General features: G+C 47.6%; 1 protein-coding gene across 1 annotated transcript in view; it reads left to right on the top strand.

Moving 5' to 3' along the window:
- The first annotated feature begins 223 nt into the window (after window positions 1–223).
- Window positions 224–19,413, top strand: part of ADGRF5 (adhesion G protein-coupled receptor F5) — a 108,052-nt gene continuing 88,862 nt past the window's right edge. Inside the window, exon 1 of the mRNA XM_036249427.1 lies at window positions 224–265. The gene's annotated coding sequence lies outside the window, so the exon portion shown is untranslated. The remainder of the gene's footprint in view (window positions 266–19,413) is intronic.

Below are 19,413 nucleotides of genomic sequence, written 5' to 3'. Positions count from 1 at the left end.
CATATTACTTCCCTTCCCCCAGCCTCCACCCCCACCTCCAGCCACACTGTGTCTCCCAGCTTCTTCCTGCAGCAGAGAGCAGAAGGCAGTCAGTTCACCTCTGCTCCCTAAGGTCTGAGGCAGCCCCGAGGACTGCAGTCTGGTTCTGTGGAACCCCCCCTGCTGTGGCTGTGGGGTTGAATGGGGGGCCCTTAAATTTCATCTCACTTAGGAGGGTCTTAGGAAGATCTCCCCGACAGGAGCCTGCACAGCACAGAGGAGAAAGGTAGGTCCCTGCGTGCTCGTGTTTTGTCCCGTGGACTGTGACTTGAGCTCTTCTGAAGTAGCTGGGTCTGTCCACGTGTGGGCTACGTGTCTTCGCCCCGTGTCTTGTGGAGATGGACTGTTGACAGGACTGTGAGCAACGCAGTGAGAGGGGAGGTGACATCTGGGTCTTTGTGAATTTGTACATCTTTGGATAAAATGCCAACCAGCACAGTACATAGGACATGAAGCTGATTGCTATTCTCTTTGGAGGGCAAATCTCATTAGAAGTGGCATTTTGGGGAGCTTCTACAGAAGGAAAAAAAGTTTATCACCTGCCTTTTCTTTTCAACAATGGAGACCTCTCCCTTGATTTTGTGTTTACTCTTTTCTGAGATTTTCCTTTCAGTCAAAGGTATACTTGAACGGACACAGGATTTTCTAAGAGGAATAGAAATGAGTGTTTCTAATTTAGGGTACCTAGGAGTTATAAATAAATGAACAAGCACTTTGCTCAGGATCCGGCGGACTTCCATGTTACTTTCCAGAATTTTCTATGAAACAATTGTTTCTCCTGAAATTTCCTGAAATTAAATGCAAGTAATGACAATATATATCAAGTGACATCTGAGAAGAATGATTTCATTGACTCTGTTGTGACAATTGTCTACAGGGATGATGCTCACCCCTTAGGTGGTTGCTTTTTGGGGCCAGTAGTGTCACTACTGGGGTTCGAGATAATGTGTCGACTGAGACTTGGAGTGGGGTTAAGACATTCAAATAACATCACATATTTCTCCGAAAAAAAAAATACTTTTTTTTTGCCTCTTAGGTTTGTTGTTTGTGTATTTAATTTTTGTCCTCACAATCTTCTTTTGGGAGAAATATTTTATAGCAACTTCATAGTCTATCAGCCAATTTATACCTACTTATTGAACATAGACTATTTTTCCCTAGCTTATTTAGCTCAGGTGTTCAAAATTTCTCGCCACTGAGGTTTTTAACTTCAACTCAGTCTCCCTTCATTCCTACAAAGGGGTTCCTGGGAAAATGCAGTTCTGACCACGTCAGCCGGCTGCCTAGAGGGTCGTCCGGAGGCAGTAGCATGAGGCTCCCTGGGAGCTGCTGGCGGGGCAGGTTCTCCCCTCCCTCCTCAGACTTCCCAAATCTGCCCATTAACCAGGTCCCTGCACTTCAACTTGGAGAAGCCCCAACTTAAGGCAGGGACCTTCAAGGTCTGCTCCTTATCACCCTGCCCAGCCTCCCCTCGCCCCGCCTGGGTTCCCCGCTGTACTGAACACCTTCGTTTCCTCTGGACGCGAGAGCTCCGTGCCTACTGTGTCGATGTCCCTGTTCTCCCTGTCCAGGTGCTTCCAGTCACCCTCCCCCCAGCTCCCTCTTGGCCCTCTCCTTCCCCTCATCCAGCCCACCTCATACTAAGTGTCCCTCTGGTCTGTGATTTAATGGCACTTCGTGAAATGCTCTGTCATAGCCCGAGCACATTAAGTAATGGTTGCTGTGTTTATTTTCATCCCCAAGGAGTTATCAGTCTTTGATTTCCGAATCCATAGCACTTGAAACAAGGCCAGGTGCACAGCTTTTGCTCAATCCATGTTTATCGAATTTATGAACGAATGAATGGATCCATTGTCTGAAGAATCAAAATTTATTACCGGATGGAGACCCAGAGTTTGAAGCTTTCTAAGGAGATTGCCGATACCTGTAACATTTTCCCACTCTCTCCTCTATGAGACGTTGCTAGATTTGTTTTTTCCAGCAAGAATGCTGTGTACCTATCATGTGTCTTACGTTTTAGAATCGATTCCTTTAGGTCTCTGTGGAGAGCCTCTCCCATTATGTGTTTCTCCATCAGTGCCCCTCAGTCTCCATCCCTCCAAGTCAGAAACTTATGCCTTTATTATTTTATTTTGAAGTTTTAAAAATTTGTTGATCTGAAAGAGAGAGATTGATTTGTGGTTCCACTTATTTATGCATTCATCGGTCAATTCTTATATGTGCCCTGACTGCGACTTATGCACTTTAGCAAATACCTATATACTGAGTGCCTTCCACATGCCAGGTTCTGTGCTACACGTCAGACACGATAGCAAGTGATACAGATGGGAATCCTGCCTCCATGCAAGTCCCCATGGAGAGGATGCACCTTTCCTCATCCTCTGCCAGGCTTCTCCCTAAAAAGCATTCAAGAAAACTGAAAGAAGTCTGATCTCTAACACGTGCTGGCCCATCCAAGTACACTTCAGGAGCTTGAAGTGTGATTCCGTACAAGCAAGCTGGGCTCTGCTCTGGGGCCCTGACTTAGTCATGCACCTGTATCTCACTCACCACGTGAACTTGGGTGAGTCCACATCCATTCTCTGACCTGGGCTTTTCTCCAGTTAAACAATCAGACAGCTACAAGGAAGAGGAGCCTCTGCCTTCACGAGTGCAGAGAAGGCGATGCCCAGGGAGCCTCCTCTTACGCTGCGTGATTATTTGACGTGCATCGTTCCATGGTCTTCTGAGTCAAACTGGCAATGAGATCTTAAGGGAGTTATTTGAACGCTACACCCGTGTGCTCAGCCGCAGGCATTAGCGTTGTCCTTCGGTACCTTCCCTCAAGCGTGGTGTGGCAGTGGCTTCCAGGGAGCAGTGCCCTGCAGCTTACTTTAACCCACTTGGCATTCGTTGCTGGCTGTAGAGCTGCTTGGAAGTGGGGCAGCTGAGGATGGAGGCAGTGCCATCCTCAGGTGAGCTCTGCTTTTGGAAAGCATCCAGGAGAAGGGAAGGAAGTAGCTCTACCAGGTCATGCAGGGAACATCTAGAAGCCTATAGACACAGAGCCTGCAACCCACTGTGGCAGAACTGTAAGGACTCTTTCCAACTACAAGGGGGCTTTTTCTTTTCCCACCCGAAGATGTGTGGCTTGACGAGATTTTACCTAGAATCAGACTTTGTCCCCAAACTTTGCGTTCTCATGGTGTGCGTGGTCGGCTGGGGGAAAACAACTCTTTTCTCTCTGTTCTGTAGACTCAAGCACGGGCTCAGGCCAGAGCAATGGTCAGGCATTCTCATGCAGCACTCCCCCCCCCACCCCCCAAGCGCTGCCGCCTTGCTCTGCCACCTGGAGTTTCCATAACAGATGCCACCTGGCCCTCCCGAATTCCTTCTTACATCCTGTGGCTCATGCATCTCTTGAGCGCTCTACCTCCTGCATGACCACTTGTCTATGGTAGACTGTCAGCAGCCAAGTGGTGTTTTTTTTGTTTGTTTGTTTGTTTGTTTGTTTTTCTGGTCACTTCCTAACACTCAAAAAGCAAGAAATATCAGGTGTTGGTGAGGGTGTGGAAAAAAGGGAAAACGTATGCACTATTGGTGGGAATGTAAGTTGGTGCAGCCATGTGGAAAACAGTATGGAGTTTCCTCAAACAACTAAAAATAAAACTATCCTATGATCCGGCAATTCTGCTCCTAGGTATTTATCCAAAGAAAAGGAAAACACTTCTTCGAAAAGATATATGCACTCCTATGTTCATTGCAGCATTATTTACAATAGTCAAGATATGAAAGATAAAGAAGCTGTGATTCAGCCCTGGCTGGTTTGGTTCAGTGGCTGGAGCATCGGCCTGCAGGCCAGAGAGTCCTGGATTCGGTTCCTGCTAGGGGCACATACCAAAAAAAAAAAAGGAGCTGTGGTACATATATACAATGGACTATTACTTAGCCATAAAAAAGAATGAAACCTTGCCATTTGCGAGAACATGGTTGGACCTTGAGGGAATTATGGTAAGTGAAATAAATCAGACAGCGATAGATAAATACTATATGATTTCACTTATTTGTGGAATCTAAAACCAAAACAAAACATAGACACAGAGAACAGAACAGTGGTGGTTAGAGGAGAGAGAGTTGGGGGGTTGGGCAACATGGGTGAAGGTGGTCAAGAGGCAAGAGGTACAAGCTTTCAATTATAAATAAATAAGTTACGGGAATATAATGCACAACAGAGTGTCTATGGTCAATAATATTGTAATGCATAGCTAAAAGTTGCCGAAAGTAAAGCCTAAAAGTTCTCAACACAAGGGAAAAAAAAAAAAAGTAATTTTGTATGGTAATGGATGGTACCTAGAGTTACTGTGATGATCACTTCTCAGTATATACAAATATCGAATCATTACGTTGAACACCTGAAACTCATATAATGTTATATGTCATTTATACCTTGATAAAAATGTAAAACCCCAGTAATCTCTGTTAGTAAGCACACGTTGTAACAATAAAAGGCACGTTAACATGCGTGGAGGTTTCTAGCAGCCACAGATCTCAGAATGGATCCGAGATCAACCGCGGCTATGCCTGGGTCAACGTTTCTTTTTCATTCAGAAACTGGTGGGGGGCTAGAAAGAGGCAGATCCGGTTTTGAATCCCCCTCTGCCACTTCTTTGAATAAGTAAATGTATCTTGCCACGTCTTAGTTTTGTTTCTGAAAATGCAGAAAATATTCAGCTGACAAGGCTATGGAGAAGATTAATTAGCTAAAGTATTTAATATGTTGCCTCCAGAAATATATCAGCTCTTAAAAGAGGAGGCTGGCCAAGATGGGGGAAATGAGAAAATTGTCATTTGCAGAATAGTTGAAGGAACCTGGGGACAGTTGAAGCAAGAAGTCGGTCTTGTGGCTTGTGAAGACCGCCCTCAAATATTTAAAGATTGCTCTGTGTGGGCGAAGAGGTCAAGAGAGGATCGATGAGTGGAAATTATAGGGTAACAGGTCTTAGCTCAATGTGCGGAAGGATTTACCCACCATCAGAATTGTCTCACACTGCCTTGTGGCGGGCGAACGTCCTGTCCTGGGCGGTGAGCCAGCACCCTGGAAGAGCATGGCCCGGGTGTCCCGAAGGGATGCCGCGCTGGGTGGGGTCCGGGTGGTGACCTCAAGGTCCTTCCCGCTCAAGGCCACCGAGAGTTTTGTGATGTCAGGCCCCCAATCCAAGCTACCAAATGAAAGTCTGCAAAAAACAACAACAACAAAAAAGCCAAAAACAAAAACATCAGTCTCGAGAGTGACCATTAACTGCCTTTTTGCTAACAAGCTCTGCCTATCTGCTTTGACCTTTTCTTCTTCTTCTTCTTCTTCTTTTTTTTTTGTTTTTTTGTTTTTTGTTGTTTTTTTGTTCAGATAGAGTGGGAGGGAGAGAGAGGAAGAGAGAGAGAGAAACATTGACGTGAAAGGGACACATCGAGTGGCTGCCACCTGCACGACCAACCAGGGCCGGGGACAAACTGCAACCGAGGTACGTGCCCTTAGCGGGAACTGAACCTGGGTCTCTCTGGACCACAGGCCGACGCTCTAACCGCTGAGCCAAACCGGACAGGGCTGCTTTGACCTTTTTAAAATTAGGGTCTTACAACAACAATAGAATTAGGTTGCACTTCCAGGAAAAAGCAAAGAAGAACCGAGAACAACGAGGCAGCAGAAGTTCACTCTAAACCACTCTCCTTAGGTTACTCTTGAACTAGCTTGTGGGTTACTTGCGGTGCCGCAAACACATTCCTATTTGATGGAAAAATGCCACAATTTGGCCTATTTTCAGCCCAACTAGGGTCAGGCAAGTAACATCCGGACTCAGAGCTATGCCCCCGATTTCTGTCCTATCAGCCATGCAAACATCGAATTTTAAAAAGTGCGAAATATGTGGTCCAACCCTCTTCTACGTTGCAGGGACGGTGAGTGAGATGTTTGCCTTTCGGGGAGAGAAGAGAGCGGGTCTGAGTTGTCCTCCTGGCTCTGGGTCAAGTTCATCCGCCACTGTTCACTCACCTTCTTATTCTGCTAAATGAGCCACGTTGACAACAGCCTCTCTGCCAGCTGCGGACCTGGAGACTTGGGGAAGGGAGAACTCGTTACGGCGGGACCCACGCACTCGCCCCTCCTCGGGGCTGACCCAGCGTGCTTGACCCTCCCTGCGCTGGGAAGAACTGGCTGGTCTCGTGGTTTTGAACGCTCACCTCTCTCTGCAGTTGCTTGGTCAGCATCTCAGCACGCTTTGCTTTCTGTAACCTTGTTTTGAAATCCTAAGGCAAAAAAGAAGCATAGCCCCTCCAGAGAAATGGGTATCAGCAAATGGCACATTTTGTCAAATCGGAACAAAACTATGATATATTTTATTCTTCATGTTTACCTAGGCTTGCTAAAACATTTTATTTTTTAAACTCCCTTTGAAATGTAACCCACTGTGCAGGGTAAAATCGTAGAAACCCAAGCAGACCAGCCTGTTTATTTTTAGGTGCACAGCAGCCTGCCCAGCATAGCAAAGCTACTGCCTAGTCCAAACTCCGGCCCTGGGAATTTCCTCTAGGAGCCTGGTTTCCGTGCATTGTTACAGCACAAAGGGCAGAGGGAGGTCTGAGCGAAGGCGCGTGCTAACCCCGCCCAGAGTGAGATCTGGAACCTGTCATTGCCTCAGTCTACATGGTCCTGAGTGCCGGGGTCAAGAAGGAGGTCACCTACCAGCTCTGGGCAGATGCAAATGAGTAGACATGTATGATTATTTCATCTAAAAATATCCCAGAGACCCGTGATGGCATTTGAGAAATAAAGGCTCAGCTTTCTATTGACAGCTGAGGATCTAACACTCACCTGCGCTGCAAAGTGAATTCTGGTCTGGCCCAGAAACGGGGATGGCATTTGGAGATCCTGGGTTAAACTGCAGTTAGTAATGGGTGATTAAGCATATTATAGTAATAAAAGCACACATGTACCTGCATACAGCCCCGACACACACACCACACCACACACACACACCACACCACACCGCACACACACACCACACCACACACACACACACCACACCACACCGCACACATACACCACACCACACACACACCACACCACACACACACACCACACCACACCGCACACACACACCACACCACACACACACCACATACACACCACATGCACATACCACACCACACACACACAGTACATACACATACACACACCATACACCACACACACCACACAACATACCACACACCACACACACACACCACACCACATACTACACACCACATGCACACATCACACCACACACACACACCACACCACACACACACACCACACCACACCGCACACGCACACCACACCACACACACACCACATACACACCATATCACATACCACACACCACATACACATACCACACCACACACACAACACATACACATACACACACCACACACACACCACACCACACCACACACACCATACACACACAGTACATACACATACACACACCATACCACACACACCACACAACATACCACACACACACACCACATACACACCACACCACATACTACACACCACATGCACACACCACACCACACACACACACACACACCATATACACATACACCCATATACACACACACACACTCACACACACACATCACATACACAGCAGTTATCAGACACCCAAATCTTTGCTGTTAGCATTTTCTTGATTTATTCATCTACAGAACGGCTGCAACAAACGTCGCCTTCTATTAGTTTGGGTATAAACAAGGTACATTATAACCAATAAACTGACCCACACTGGATTTTTGCTTGAGATTTTGCAGGTTGGTTCTAAAACGCTTTGAGTTCCTTATGAGAAATGACTGTGAAATATTTACCAAGACTCCAGAGAATTTTGCTGTTGTTTGGGTTTGCTGTTTTTGTCCTTGTTCTGGTGTGTGTGTTTTGTTTTGTTTTGTTGCCACGACAGAGAAAGGAGGCTGATTTATTACTTAATGGGCACACTTTAGCAGCGGAGCTGTTCACAGCCTTGCCAGCCCTCCCGCTCCCGGGGAAGGTCACTGCGTTATCACTCACGGTTGCAAAGCTCAAGGTTGTGTCTGGGAGTCAGTCACCGCAGAAGGTGTAAAGGTGGGTCTCGGGTCTGCACGCGGCAGTCCACACCCACCCTGTAAGGGACCTGCAGTCTACACTCCAGGGGCCCATACGAGCAGGGAGTCCCCGCACAGGCAAAGACCCAAGGGGCAAAGGGACCTGTACTGACAAACGTCAGCCCGAGCTAAGACAGGACTGCTGGGCGCTGTCGGCAGGTGGATGTTCAGGCCCCCTTCAGGCCCACAGATGCAGGAAAATGTGTTCCAGCCCTTTGGTGAAAATTTGAGCATGTTAGTAAAAATGCTTTTCTGGATTGTTTTGTTTGCAAGTGTTTATCATCGGACACTCCTCAGGGGTTCACAGGGCAGGTTGCGAACGTCCGAAGTGGGGCCTGGGAATTTCCTTCCACAAAGGCTGTGCTTCCTCTCTTTGTTACTCCTCAGAGAACAAGTGGAAGTATTACTAGAGATCCTTAGTTAACCCTTTCTCATGTCCAGTGCTCCTGTGTCCCCACATCACGGAAAACCATGCTCCTGACCTTCTAAGAAGTAGAAAGATTTTGAACTTGGGTTGTGTGCGTGAACCAGCAGATTTGTGTATATGTGTGCATGTGTGTGTGAGTGTCTGAGAGTGTGTGCGTGTGGGGGGTGGGTGCAGAGGAAATAGTAATAAGGCATAAGTTCAATATCATAATATGCACCCGATCACCATTCAGACCAGGTAACATTTCTGCATTCTTTACCATAGCCTGCTTTCCTACTAAAAATGCTGATCGGTTTCTGTCCCCTGTCCCCTGAGCTTGACACACCTAGAATGATAGTTGCCTTTCCCCACTGAAGTCTGCTTTTTTTTGGCTAAGCAGGGGCATGATCAGTTGAAAGACTTTTCAATCAATGAAGTTATTTATTGAGCATATACTTCACATGGTTTACTAGGACTGTGGGAAAGCCCGCAACAAACTTTAAGAACATATGATATATTCTCACACACACACACACACACACACACACACACACACACATTGTAAGTGAGAATGTAGAGAAACCAGATAACTGTATTTTTAATCCCAGGAAGATCAGAAGAGGCACAGGAACCCTCACCCAGCCGGAGACTAATTATACCCAGAGACATTCCTGTAATGCCTCCACTATCCTCAAATGTCCAAGCACTAGTGTGGCCAAGTGCACGCACACACATGGACATATACGTGTGCACACATGCACACACACCTCATCTCAGGAGATAGCTTTGCCTTCTCAGAGGAAATAGCTCTCTTGGCCTCTCACCACCAACTCCATAGAAGTGTTTACTTCAACACCCATCTCTCCCCTCCTTTCCAGTCTCCAAGGGAGAGACAACCCTTCCCTGCAACCAGAGCTCAGCCCTCACCTCCTCCCACCCTCCCCATGGCCTTACTCCACCCCTCTCTGATTGGCTCTTCCCCATGATCATTTCATTCTGCTTAGGTCCTTCTCATCCCAAACAATAGGAACAGCAGCTCTTTCCCAACCCCACAGCTACTCTTCCTCCTCACCAAGGAATTCTTGAAAGAACTATAGATGCTCATATTTTCATGTCATCACCAGCCATCCACCCTGCAAACCACTCTGCCTTGTCTCCCGTCTGCCCTACCTCTCAGTGCCCCGTAGTGAATGCTCTTGACAAGTTTCTCAATGGCCCCTATGTGCCCCAATCCATCTCACTTCATTATCTACAGCATTTGATATTGTTGACCACTTACCTCCTCTAGTATTGTCCCTGCCTTCTGGGACACCAGAGTTTCCAGGGGTTCCTCCTACTCTCTAGCTGCTCATGCTCAGTTTTCTTGGCGGGCTCCTTTCCCTGTGCTGTTGCGTTGCCTTCCCGGTGGCCATGACCTGGACCACCTCCTCGTCTCCATCTGCACCACATCCCTCCTGCAGATCATTCCTCTGTGTAGAGTCCTCTTTCCTCCCTTCTCCGCCAGGTGAACTATTGATCCTCCAAAGCCCACTCTAAAGGCCCCCAGATGACTTCCTTTTCGCTCGTCTCTCCATCTGCGTGCAGAACTGACCTCTGGTCCAGGTGTCCTCACAGCGCGTTAACCAGCCTCTGCTGCAGTGCCTCTTGAATCTGTGTCCTCAGTGATTGCTCGCTTGCACATCTTCCCTGGGATACAGGGATGCCACCTTATTCTTCTTCCTATGTCTAGCCCCTAGCCTGGTATGTGGCACATTAAATTTTCAATACACGTCAAATAAAGACTGGGGAATATAAGTGTCACTTAACAAACAGACATTTTGGTGAATTTATCCCTGAGCTGAGATCACATCCTTGCTGTTTGGGGATGGATATAGTAGTGCTTTTTAATTTTAACATAATTTAAGTTAAACTACTCACATTGAGACTATTAATGATACTTCATTCAAAATCAAAATCACAATTCTAACACTTCCTGTTTGAGATTTCAATCCCCGTTTAAAAACCAAAAGAAATGACAACTTGGACTTCAGCATGAATTGCAATTTACCTTCAGGGAGAATTTCTGAACGTGTCATGAGTGACCCTGTATTTTCGTGCACCTAAAGTGGGGTGGCCACGGCAGAGCAGAGCTAATATTTTGTCCAGGTCGCCACGTCACAGTGGAGCTGGTGCTGTGTAAACAACTCACCGCTCCACCTGCAGAGACAGGTTTGCTGAGCTGTTTGAGGGAGACCGGTGGGGCCCACAGGCGGATGAGCCTGAACACTGAGTCAGCACAGAATTCACAACCTCTTGTCTCCAGGGAGTGAGCAGGGCGGGGATGGGTCTTAGCAGACAGGGCCAGAGGCTCACCCAGCCCTGGGTGGTGACAGTTCCTTGCATCCTCCATTGGGCGAGAAGAACAAAATATATAAATTGCTATTTATTTTGAAAACTCTTATCCCCCTAAAGTGTCTATTTTTGGTTTTTGTAATAATGCATGTAAAATATTAGTACAAGAGAACAGCAACATGACATAAAATACTGGAGATACCAATCATGGTCACACAAATGTGGTCTAGAAATCACCAGTGGACCAATTGGTGGGAGCGGTGGCCATATGTAGATTGCCAGGCTCTACCGGCCCTACAAAGTCAGAGTGCGCGTGCGCGAAGTAGGGGTGGGGGCAGGGCAGGGAGGCCGGACCGCTGGGTCCACAGTTCTCAGTCCGTGCCTTGGATGTTTCTTCCAAAGTCTGCTGCATAGTTAATTATGCAGGTAACAATATTTAGAAAATATCTGCCACTTTGTGTTTAGAAAAGTGTTTATACTGGGGCCCCTCCCTGCATTCCTCTGGGTACGTTAATTATTTTGCCATCTGGACTCCTGATTGCAGAGACATTCTTCCTGCTGAATTTGTAACCCTCTCTGGGCCACACGTTTGGAAGAAAACCCTCTGCCGCTTTGTAGCATCCCTCACACGATCGTGTGTCTACCTTTTGGTTCGCACATGTCTCGGCAGCTTATCTTGTCTATGCCACATAGCATGGTGGTAAGAGCTGGGTTCGGGGTTCAGAATCTGACTCAAACCTTACGTTTGTTTGACCTCCAATCTATGAAGTTTTCAATGAAGGCTTGGCAAGTTGCTGAACCTTTCTAAGCCTCCCTTTCTAAAATTGGAATAGTTAACTACTTAATAGATCACTATAAAAATTCAGTGACATTGTACATAAATAATTTTTAAAAAATACTCAGCACAGACCCTGTGATGGAGTTGGTTCCTGGCAAGGGGTAGCACGTAATAATAACAACAGAAGTATTATCACCACCACCAACGGTGACAATAAATTTTGTGAGTTTGGGAAACCCACGGATGATTTGTTTTTACAGAACCTGAAACAGTATTCTGTAGAAGAGAGGCCCCAACCTATTTGTCCAGTAAGTGAATATGGTGCAATTTATTGGAAAAGATAGGATTTTAAAATGCAAATATGTAAACAAACTGCTAATGTAACTAGATTGGAGATCAGACTTGCCCACTCATGATGAAACTTGAGTAATTTTGTGCGAAAAGAATCTGCTTCCCCACATGTTGTCTGTAAGTTCTCCTTACTTCCCCAGGCAATTCTGCCTTTTGTTTGTCTGTTTAAATTTTGTATCTGCTATAAATTACTAAACCTATATGTTACTTGAGACCCACCTTCAGACAATAATTTCATCAATGACAACTTTCAAGAGCATATGGATTTGTTTATTGTTATGAATTATCCTTCAAAAATAAGACCTCTAAGTTTGGGATTGGCTAGTCCCTATTTTCTATTTCCTGATGTACCTTAGTACAATTCCAGAAACAAAACCTACAAACTACATCGACACACACACTTCTGATGGTTATACGCAGGATGTCCTGGTAGACTTAGAGAGCACTGTGTCAAAGAAAGAGGAGAAAGGAGAAAGAAATATTGGCAGCCTAGAGAAGACATAAGGAAATTTGGAAAAAGAAGACGGGAGTGATGTTCTCACTACAGAAGTATCTTAGATACCTTTTGTTGCTAGCATCGAGCATTGAGGCTTTTGTACAACAATTCCCTATCTCAATTTCATACAGGAGAAAACGGAGGAACAGAGAGATTAAGCAACTTGCTAGTGAATGGCAGAACTAAGACTTGAACTGAGGCAGTCTGGTGTCGCAGACGTCACCTCTTATAGTTCTCTGATAATGCGCCACCTTGAGGATTTAGTCGTAACGGACATTAATTGAGCACCTGTGCCTGACATGGAGCTAGGAACGGGGCAAAGAAGAGTAGACAAACAAGTCTTGCCTTGGGGGTGAGGGCAGAGAGTGGGGGGATCATAGAATAGCAGAATTGCTCACAAATAGACCATTATAAGATGGCTCAGTAAGTGCTTTGACAGAGGGAAGTGAGGTGTAGAAGTGTACACACAACTAGAGTGAGTCAAAGACAGCTGCCTGAAGGAAATGACCTTGACTTGGACCTGAAGGACAATGGGAGTTAGACACAGGACAATAGAGGAAGGAGGCAGTGCCGGGCAGAGGCTGGAGAACACGGTGTTTGCAGGGTCCAGGGGGTCAGAGAGGGAAGAGTAAGAAGAGAAGAGAGCGGGAGGGAGAGGGGAAGCTGGATGTGTAGGCAGTAGCCCCAGTGATGAAGACTTTCAGCTGAAGGTAACTGTGTCGTTTTAGTGACAGGACAGCGTCCCCATGAACTAACCCAGCAGCTCACCTGCGAGCCAGTGTTTCTCTAAATGTGTGCACAGCTTGATTCAACTGGTGGTTTTTCAAAGTGAGAACCCTAAGTTAAAAGATAAGCATGCTATATATATATCCCAGTGGTTATTTATTTATTTATTTATTTGGTACGTGCTCCTAGCGGGAACCGAACCCGGGACTGTCTGGTTTGCAGGCTGATGCTCCAACCGCTGAGCCAAATCAGCCAGGGCATCCCAGTGGTTATTAAACTTCTGTGAGCATCACAATCTCCTCTGGAAAGCTCATTGAAACACTGGTTATCGGACCCAACCTCCAGCGTTTTAGGTTCCACAGGTCTGGATGGGCTCATGAATGTCTCACAAGTTCCCAGGTGGTAGCAGGGCTGGTCTGTAGCCCTGCACGGAGCAGAATCTCTGAGTGTGAAGCCAGGAGCTTAGCCAAAATTATTTAGGTGATGCTTGAGCTGCACTAAAATGTGAAAATTCCTGGGGGGAAAGAATGACTAAACCTCTTACCTTCTTTGCTGTAATGCTCCTTTAATGTTGAACTATGTCTGTAGTTTAAGAAAATCTAACCCAAATATTCCTGCTATCCTGTTTCTCTTTGGCCTGTAAGTGGTCAAAATATGGCGACTTGTAAGGTTCTTTGGAATTTTAAAAATTAGCCTTTTGACACTTGTGTTTGCGAAGCAGGAAGTCACTTGTTATCCAGAGCAAATACTTGAGTCAGAGGTTCGTCCCACCACAGGGGTTTCGAGCTGCGGCTTCTGAGCGAGTTTCTCTGCATTTTGGAACAATTTGAATCTGAGCCTTTGGAGAATGGACTGTGGAGATATGAGAGTGGAGTCTTCGAGTGTGGCCAAGGGGCGAAGGCCAAACTGCATCCTAGGCTTGTTATTTCCTCTGTGATAACGAAGCAGGAAGAGGCTGGACATCCAAGGGCACCTTGAACGAGGGAGGGGTGGAGGGGTGGATGGCAAGAGAAGCTCCTGGGTGCTTCATGTTTCCCTTTGCTCAAAAACAAAACCAAAAACAAACTACCTTTTTTATGTCATGGCCACAAACTAAACTTCTCACACCAAAGATTCAGAAGAAAAAGACTCATGTAAAGAATAGCCAGTGATCAAATCAGTGTTCTTGACCACAGTGAGTGATGCATCCAAGCGAGGCTTGCAGGAGCAGAAATAATCACAAATCATAAAAAACCAAGTTCCTGTGAGGGAAACATGAGCTCCCGTGTCAGTAGTTGAAATGCAAATGCCACTCTGAATATCTAGAAGCATCCGGAAATCCTCCTTCCTCCAAAGTAGATTCAGTTCCATTAACTGTCGGTTTTATGTAGAAGAAATGGGCTGAATGCATATATGTTTTAGGATTTTTCTTTCTTTTTAAAAATGTTTTTATTGATTTTAGAGAGAGAGGAAGGGAGAGGGAGAGAGAGAGAAACATTGATGAGGGAGAACCGTTAATCAGCTGCCCCCTTCTGGGGATCGAGCCCACAACCCGGGCAGGTGCCCTGACCAGGAATCGAACCGGCGACCTCTCAGTGCGTGGGATAAAGCCCAATCCCTGAGCCGCACCAGGCAAGGCAGGATTTTTTTGATACAACACAATTGTTCGCCTTAGGTCACCAGTGAAATTAATTACTGGAACCCCCCCATTCCGTACCTTCATAACAAAGTTCAACCTTTACTGAAAGTGACTTTGAATTTTAAAACAATGGGTTCAAAGGGAAGTTACTAAAAATAGTTGGAATTAACAGTGATTGTATAAAAAGGAAATAAGCAGAAAACTACTTTCATTGAGCCCAAGAAACAATCATCTTTTATGAACCTGCTCTTTCCCCTCATTGGGTTAATTTCCACACAGTTGAAGTCCTCCATGACACCGATCTGGTTGCTCATTCACCATGTGCCTCCGTGAGCTGCTGGGGCAGCCAGTGCCCGTCCATTTCCTGACGTCCCCTCGCCTTTGAGCCCACTGGGCTCCCACCCCAGCTCGGCCCTGTCCGCACTCAAGTCAGATACCTTGAATTTGGCCACTCAACTGACCACGCTAAAGCCAGAGTCCCATGTCTACAGGTAGAAAGGAATCACATAAAGGAGGGAGCAGTGAGTCCCCGAGGCTTTTGCTTTGACATAATCAGAAAAAAGGGGAAACAAAATGAAAACACTGAGAAGAATTCTGGGGAGAGGGGAGCGCCCCGAGAAGCACTTTGTAGCAGAATATGGGTGGCAGTCCCTAGAACAGTAGCTTTTAGAGGTCAGCCTTCACAAGACTCACCTGGAGAGCTTATAAATGAATGAAGACCCCACCCTGAGACTCTGGTGAGAAGGTCACAGACAGGACCTGAAAGTCATGGTCAGTGGCCACTGCAGGGACTTACTAAGCACCCTGCCCATGACCATCACGGAGGTCTAGTCTCTCCTGCGGTGAGAACAGCAGATGGGCTGCAAGGAGTCCTCAGTGGCTTGGGGCGAAGAAAAGGAAAACATTTTCTTCCACCCTCTTAAAGTCTCTGGCGGGGTCTGAAAATCAAACCGATAAAATGAGGTTACAGGGGAAAAGCATATGCACGTATTTAATATAAGTGTTACATGACACAGTGGCTTTCATTTCCCGAGGACATTTTTTGATATTTTGTTCAGATAGAGTGTGTGTGTGTGGGGGGAGAGAGAGAGAGAGAGAGAGAGAAACATCGACGTTAAAGGGACACATAGAGTGGCTGCCACCCGCACAACCCAACCAGGGCCGGGGACAAACTGCAACCGAGGTACGTGCCCTTAGTGGGAACTGAACCCAGGTCCCTCTGGATCACAGGCCGATGCTCTAACCGCTGAGCCAAACCAGCCAGGGCTAGACCTGCATGTTTTTAAGTGAGGTTTGACACAGTGGAGAGTCGAGAAAAGCTACCATAGGACCAAGAGTAGGCGGTGAGCGTTGTATACTGGGGGACAGTTAACAAGACTGCCCATTCAGATTCTTCTGGGCATCTCTGTCTTGGAAATAAGGATGCTCCTCTCCTCCTGGTGTAGGAAGGGCACCTCTCAGGTGAGGGCTTTATGATCTGTTTCAGGGGAGATCAGAGAGATCTTCCTGTTTCTGTCATTTTCTCAAACCCCTTCAGCCTAAAATATCTAACATGCTAAGGTGCCTATTTTGGGGTAGCATGTCCTGAACCCCATCAGAGAATCACTCACTTCCAGTGGCCTCATCTACCAGAACCTCGCTTTCCTTTCTGACAACAGCCCCAAAAGTTGTTCGTTATCAATGGCCTCTTAGGTGCTTCACAGAACAACACTAACAACAATACAAGAAATCGACACGTGTTACCGGCCAGCCAACGGTGTGTATCAAGGGTCTGAGGAACGGGGGGGGGGAAGCCATCGTTCTCCGCTCTGATGTCCTGCTCACGGGATGGCAGGTGGCAGAGTCAGGCTGGAAAGGAGGACTGTGCTTCAGAAGGTCCCCGGGCTGTCCTCCTTCCGGCCAGGGATCCGCAGAGCAGCTCTGGGACTCTTCGCTTTCTGCGGGCTTTTCCACGGCTCCGGAGCCAGACACACAGCTAAACTGCGATTCATGTTGCTTCGCAAACTGCGCGTAATGGAAAACGTGTCTGCTGGTTGATTACTCCTCAAATCCTCTTGCAATTAAGATAAGACCGGGAGGGCACTCTGCTTGGGAGACTGAGACATACACTCGAAGGTAGGAGCTGAAATTGGCCCGAAGAAAAATCGGGGACCCGGTGGAAAACCCACTAACAGGGGATCCGAGCTAGGGAGGCTGGTAGGGGCGGGGTAAGGGTCGGAAGGGGGTTTTCAGTGACACGGAAGAAAGGGGTGTGATGCCACCTCACTAATGTGTGCACACACGCTCCGGTGCTCCTTGTAGCCCTGACTCTGCTTTACGTTGCTACATAGCGTTTGGCTCATCTGAAACATAACTTATTTATTTTATTGTCTGTTTTGCTGCATCCGTTGAGGCTCTGGCAGAAGAGAAATGATGCCTCAGAGGTTAACGGAGATGGTGTAGGCAGTTAAGTCGACAGGAGACTGGCAGCTTTGGGGACCCCTTGATTGCCTTCCCTAAGGCAGAAAGGGACAAGATGCTTGGGCGGCGTGTCAGAGGAGCCTGGCAAGGGCTGTGGATGTGGGAGGGGGGATCCCCGGAATCGGTGGCTGAGGGTGGAGAAACAGAGCCACTACCCAAACTGTAGCCTGGCAAGGAGGGGTGGGGAGTAAAAGCCTGCCCCCAACTCTTTCCTCCATCCTTCAGTTTCTCTGGGACCCCCACTTGCCCATTCTTCCCATTGCCCTCCCAGATGACAAGGATGTGGGTGCGGGCCGGCCTCCGGGGGCACAGAGCAAGGCAGACAGGGGCAACGTCGGACCTGAGGCTAGGAGCACTCTCCCCAAGACGGAAAGTAAACTCCCAGGGCCGTGGTTCTCAACCTTCCTAATGCCACGACCTGTAGTTCGGTTCTTCATGTTGTATGTGTATGTGGGCGTATCTGCATGTGGGCGGGCCCGCCTGGAGACGGACAGAGGAGCAGTGTCTCGGTTCCTAAGGCCATCGGAAATATGTATTTTCCGATGGTCTTAGGCGACCCCTGTGAAAGGGTCGTTGGACCCCCAAAGGGGTCGCGACCCACAGGTTGAGGGTATAGTTTTAGTGATTGCTTATTTCCAGGGTCTAGATTAGTGCCTGGTGCACAGATTTTCAACAAATACTTGGTGAAAAATTTAATGACATGTGACTCAGACGAAGAGACTTATTAAAAGAGGATTTAAGCAGTTAGGTGGGTGACATGATACAACCCCCCCAATGTCCCTGTGATGGTATTTAACTGCACTCATCCTGCTTGTAACACTTTCATGAGGAGGGCAACTTTTGAAGGGCAGGCGCCGCAGGCAGACCCATGACTAGAATAAGGTACCTGGCATCTGATTGCACACATATTATACTGATAAGTGATCTAGATGTTCACTTTACACATTTCTAATTCTTGCTGTATGAGCAGCTGGACTTGATTAGCAATAGACAGACCCTAACGCTGTACATCCAACAGCCTAACTGCGATGGCTGAAGGTTAAGGGTCCGGTATCTGCAGGTGCTGCAGTGAGGGGTGGGCTCAGCCCCCACCCCCACCCCAGGCAGGACAGAAGGCGCAGGCAGGAGGTGGTCCTGGGCTCCCCCCCCCACCCCATCAGCTGCTCTGAGTGGAGTTTCCCGTCTGTGGAGCGGGCCTGGCAGGGCCTCCTCCCTCACACAGTGGTGAGGCTCAGTCAGGACCTGGCGTGGTGGGAGCTCTGAGGAGTCACCATCAGGACTGTTTCTTGTACAGGACGAGGTGTCTGATCTCGAGGGAGGGGTGGACAGTGCTGCAGAGGCCTGCTCCCTGCACTCCCTCTGGGTGCTGGATTGGGGAGAGGGTCAGGAGGTAACAGCACAGCCAGTCCCCAAGCGGGGCTTCCTGCTTCCTTCCTTCAGGGTCAGCTGGAGGGAAAGCTGGCTTCCCTCTGGCCCCGGCACCGCACACCACTCTTAGTATTTCTCTATCAGGTGGCCTGGTGGGCCTAGGACTGTACTGGGAGAGAGAGAGCTATGTAGCTGTCCTTTCCTCTGGTCCGGGCGATGTTTCCAGAAGGAGCCGGAATGAGGAGCAGGTGGGGCACTTGGGGAAGGGGAAGGGGAAGGCGAGATCACCTTCCCTTGGTGAAGATGGGAAACGCATTAGTGAGTCCTGACATTCACGTGGGCCACCTCTTCCGAAGGCTCACCCCCACTTCACCTTGCTAGTGGCAACCCCCCCTTGGTCTGTATCCCTAAAGGACTGCTCTGAGTTAAAATGGGTGGACTAATGTAAAGAAAAGTGGGGTGACCCTGCAGCACAAAGGTCTCCAGTGCCTGAGTGACAAGCTTAGCAGAGACAGTCTGGAATCGGGGAACCAGGGGTTTGATGTGGGCAAAGGCACCCCTGGGTGCCAGCAACAAGTGGTACTTGTCTGTAGAGAACTTAAAATCAATAATAAAACCAACTAAAAGTCCTTTTTAAAAAAATGATCACGTGGTGGCCGTTCCAAACAATGTCAGTGATAACA

This window comes from Molossus molossus, unplaced genomic scaffold (genome assembly GCF_014108415.1).
Source record: "Molossus molossus isolate mMolMol1 unplaced genomic scaffold, mMolMol1.p scaffold_m16_p_8, whole genome shotgun sequence".
Lineage (NCBI taxonomy): Eukaryota > Metazoa > Chordata > Mammalia > Chiroptera > Molossidae > Molossus > Molossus molossus.
This window is presented reverse-complemented; position numbering and strand designations above follow the sequence as displayed.